The sequence below is a fragment of the Triticum dicoccoides genome, chromosome 2B (assembly GCF_002162155.2).
Source record: "Triticum dicoccoides isolate Atlit2015 ecotype Zavitan chromosome 2B, WEW_v2.0, whole genome shotgun sequence".
NCBI classification, from domain to species: domain Eukaryota; kingdom Viridiplantae; phylum Streptophyta; class Magnoliopsida; order Poales; family Poaceae; genus Triticum; species Triticum dicoccoides.
Genome location: NC_041383.1, coordinates 794,659,839 through 794,664,898, shown reverse-complemented (window position 1 = coordinate 794,664,898; position 5,060 = coordinate 794,659,839). Strand labels below are relative to the sequence as shown.

General features: G+C 47.5%; 1 pseudogene; it reads left to right on the top strand.

Annotated features, from left to right (window-relative positions):
- The window catches only part of LOC119361457, an 11,204-nt pseudogene extending 7,191 nt beyond the window's left edge, over positions 1-4,013 (top strand).
- Positions 4,014-5,060: the final 1,047 nt, after the last annotated feature.

Below are 5,060 nucleotides of genomic sequence, written 5' to 3'. Positions count from 1 at the left end.
TCTGCTCCTCGTTCCCTCACGCACCCACAATCCCTCCCCTGAAACCCTTGCTGCCGCCACCTACGCCTCTTGTTCCGGCGTGTTCCGGCGGGCCTCGCCGGTGTGCAGCCCAGATCCGAGCTCCCCTGCCTCCGCTCTTCCCTCCCCTCCGGCCAGATCCGCCTCTTGCGTCCCGGGTAGCTCATCCCCAACCCCTTCCCACGGCTAGGATTTCGAGGGTGGCGTTCCCACCAATTCCGGCGCGGCGGCGGTGACTGTGCTCCGCCCTCTTCGACGCCCACCAATCTAGCCGCACGGCACGGCCATGGCCATGGCGGAGGCCAGATCCACCCCCTCCCTCATCTCCTCGCTGCCACCACCTCCTCCCCGTCCTGCAGCGGCGTGTCCCGCCACCACCTCCTTCCTCGATGCGTCCCGCAGCGGCGCCCATCGCGTCCCGGAGCTGGACGACGGCGCGGTGGAGAGGGAGCCGGCGGCAGCGTTGCACGATGGTAGGTGACGAGTCCTCATCTTTTCCTTGGTCCTCTCTGCTCCCTTCCTAGTTCCATCTGATTCGATTCGCTGAATCGGTTGCCTGCCACTGACAGGTGCGTCGAGCGGGCCGTCGCCGCGTCCAGCTCCACCGCCCAAGTCCGGCGTCCCGCCGCCCGCCGGACCTCCCTGGCTGTCTTCCTCCACTGCATCCCGTCGCTCCTCGAACGCATCAAGTCCCCCTGCATCAAGCGTCGCCCTCGCCAAGACGCATCGAGCGCACTCACGTGCGTGGGGTCAAGGGCGTTGACCGCGCCCCTGCCTGGCCAGATCGCCAGCGCCTCCCCGCTCGATCCCTTGCTCGACCGCTCGCATGGTTGGGCCACCACTAAATTTCAGTCGTGATTTATATAGATCCTCTCTTTCTCTTTTTACGAATCAATCAAACAAATAGCTGACAGTCTTAATTCACTACACAACTAGCCAGGCTTGTGTCGCTATCTTATTATTATCAAATCAACTGGCCTCTATCTTCAGTTCAGATGACAAATACCTACTACTAGTAGGACTACTTTGTTAAGATGACTGCTCTACTCTAGGCCCAGCACCCGCGATTCTTATCGGATCCTAAAAATGAACAGCACCCAAACAAACGCATGGTAGTAATCTGAGGCTTTTAATGGATGCCTGGACTATTTTACAAGGATTCCTTTTTGCGCACCTGTACTGAACTGCCTGATTGCTTTCAATTCAGTACCAATTTGTCTTACCACTCGTAATCTATGTTGCACATTGCACTGCTGTATGAGATAAACAAACTATGCATCTAACAGATGCTTGTACTGGATACTCTAATACTAGTATTTAGCGATCCACTTTGCTGTCGAAATTGTCTTATGATTCTTACAACCCTACTCAGGATTGGGCTCCAAACTGAATTCGATGCGGCTGTTCACTAATTTGTTTTTTATATTTTATAAATGATGGTAGTTTGTATAAGATGTTCACATGTTTTTTTTACTAAAATCTCTTATGCCCTTGACTTAGCTTAACCCAGAATAGCAGCATCCTTGATGCGTACTGACCTTCACCTCGTTCTTTCTCTCGCAAACTCGAAGGAGACCATATGCAAGGCACCTCCTCTTCGGCTGTGAGAGTGTCCAGGGGTCGTGGGTGCGGCTAATGCCTATGTCTGTGGCCGCACTTGACACTGCCCTCTCTTTAAGGGCACATATCATTTTTTATAACTCTGCTATCTTTTCCCAAGTCTTTATTATCTTGCCTAGCCTTGTACTAATATGTATTGTTTGATGCTAATTACCCAAGCTAGTGCATGATGTTAGGGATAACCTGAGAGCACTTGCCTAAGTTTATAAGATATGACATGTGTCAGTCCAAGCCTGCTGCTCTTTCAATGCTTTTGCTGTTGTACTGTGTTTCTCTAGTTGTTCGAATGTTTCTGCTTCTTTTGGACCTGATGATAAGAACCTTTCTTTTCTCCCGTGGGTTAAAACAATGGGAGTTTGCATGGAAGGTTCTCTCGTTGTATGTGAACAGCAGTATGATGTTACTTGGCAAATGTTTTTTCTATGACATGAGGGAAGAGCTACTATCATGTGCATGGAAGGTTTTCAAGTGAGCACTTGTTAGTTTGTTTAGTACTTATGTAGTATGGGAAATATGCATAGGTATGTCCATGTGATTTTTAAGCATGCTTACTGCCTACCTGATACAGAGTTCTATAACTGATGTTCTTTATTTGACAGTCTATAGCCTCTTATAGTTGAAAACTTGAATAGTTACATTATGTGTGCTGCTATGTCTCTTATAGTTTCAGAAAAACATTAATTTATCTGTCCTATTCTATTAATCCTAAAGATGAAACTCATGCATATGTTGCTTAACCTAACTGGCTTGAGTATTGTTCCGAACGAATTATACTACATATTGCCTTCACTGTTTTTCTTCTAGTTATCTCATAGGATTACTCATGAGGCACATCTATTCTCTCCATTTTTTAGAACAAAAATGTGATTAATTCGGCATGCTTATGAGTATCATGCTTCTGAATATCTCCAAGCTGGATATTTCCATTAAACATGTTTCTGAATACCTCCCATATATATTTCCATTAGTCTGCTTAGTGCATCATTAAGATTATAAGCATCATTTTCCTTGAATCCTGGTTACATACTTGTGCAAGAAATTGACCTGTGCGGCGGTGGCGGGGAAGGAGCAGCATCGGCAGCCCTGACAGAGGAAGTCATGTTGCCGTTTTGTTTGTTCCCAGCCTTGACTATGGTTGTCCAGCGAGTCCGGCATGTCGTCATTTTCTTGTAAAGCAGTATTGTATCACACTTGTAGAGCTCGTTACACATGTAGATCTTGTAAAGTACTGTATTACACATGGTCATATGTATTGGCAACGTGATCTGGTTGCTCTTATTTAAAGTATCATGTGTGCTTTTGTCTGCCAAGTTAAATATTAGTTGAAATATGAAGAATATGAGCATGATAGATGGGACTCACTTACCAGACCCAAACCTGACAACTGGGACCCATCTGACTGGTGGACCCATTTAATAAAAAAGGAAATTATAATTATTTAGACGAAAAGGCCAAGGCCCAATAATAAAAAAGGCTGCAATGTTGGGCCAGGCCCATGAAGTCAACCAAAAATTGATAAAAAAAATATAGAAAGGCTGAATTAATGGGCTAGGCCCATGTAGAAAACTGAATTGGACCGGGCTGAATCTTGTGCCACATCAGCTTGCCACGCTGGATGCCTACGTGGCATGGGGGAGGTTGCTAGTGACCAAAACGCCACAGTAGGAATATTTTGGTCGTAAACGTCTTTGACCATTCCAGAAGAAAGATCGCTATAGTCAGTTTACGACGGCCAGCTTTTGACCTTCTGTTTTTTGTCACAAAAAGGTCATAAATGGAAATTTGTGATCTTTCAGTGACCAATAGTGGTGGTCATAAGTTGACATATTTCTTGTAGTGACAGCGTAGCCCGTGACAGCGCCACCATGGGCGAGATCGTGCTCCACGGCGGGTGCATAATGCTTGCCTGCTTGGGTAGCTCAATGACGGCGAGCCGACCAGGGCGGCGATCCGGGACGATGGGTGGTTCTACACGGGGGACGTGGGCATGATGCACCCGGATGGGTACCTGGAGATCCGGGACTGGTCCAAGGACGTGATCATCAGTGGCGGCGAGAACATCTGCAGCGTGGAGGTGGAATCCATGCTCTACGGCCACCCGGCGGTGAGCGAGGCGGCTGTGGTGGCGCGGCCGGACGAGTTCTGGAGGGGAGACACCGTGCGCGTCCGTGAGCCTGAAAGAGGCCGCGTCAGGCATGGTGACCTCGTGGAGCCGGGGGCACATGGCGGGGTACATGGTGCCCAAGACCGTCATGTTCCGCGCCGAGCTGCCCAAGACGTCCACCGGCAAGGTCCAGAAGTACGTGCTACGGAGGCTCGCTCAGGAGATGGGACCCACACCCACTCGCAGGGGGAGCAGCAGCAGCAAGATGTAGTGTACGGCATGGCAAACGGGCAAAGTGCTTGTTTCTGAATTTTCATCCCTTTTGCTTTGTGGGTGGGCAAAGTGGTACTCCCTCCGATGTACTACAAATTTAAGACACGCTTTGCATATCATTGGAAAAGTTGGCTAAAATCCTTTATTTTCAGGACAGAAGGAAGAATACTACTACTTCTTAGATACAACCTCTTTTATCCATTTTGATGACAAGTATTTCCGGACGGAGAGAGTTGTATATTTATTAGTCATCTAACTTTTTTTTTTCTAAAAAGGAGGTTAAAACCCCCTGCCTCTGCATCAATCGATGTATACAGTAATCTTTATTAATAATTCAACAAAGGTCTCACAAGAACATACATCAAGCCATCCGAAGCCACCACTCACACCTACAAAATCGATAATGTGAAGTGCTATCACTCCCCATATCTAAAATCGGTGTCGTCGTCGATCCATCCGCATAACATATCGAAACTTATAGCTGGTGCAGCAAAGCTAAATCATACACCGCATGCACATGTTTTAGAAGCCGTCATCATCATCGAACCGCTAACCAATCTTCAGAAAAGAGATTCGCATCATCCTTGCCAGTCCGGCCATATGTCGACGCCACCACGGCGTCCAACGGCACCACCTCCATGCGCACAAACTACTGAGCACGTTGCAGTCGCCACCGGTACATCGCAGCACCATGCCGCCAAGTACTACCAACCGACACATCTTGAAGTCTCTGAAAGATCTACCGTGGTAGCACCTACCGAACAGTCATGACACAGCGTAGCACATGTCGGTCATGCATGACTTCAAATCTTCACCGGAGCTCGTGCAAGAGGAAACTTCTCATTCTGCTCTTTCTTTAGTGATACAAAGGAGGATCCCTACTACTACATCTTACTCTGAATTCTTAGTCAGTGATAACCCAAGCTATGTGCCAAAGTAACTTAAACTATTTTGTTCTTTGCTTGGTTTACACTGAACAACTTTTTATTTGTATGTTAAACAGGGATTGTTTTTATTTTATTTTGTTATAAAGTTGACATCAAAT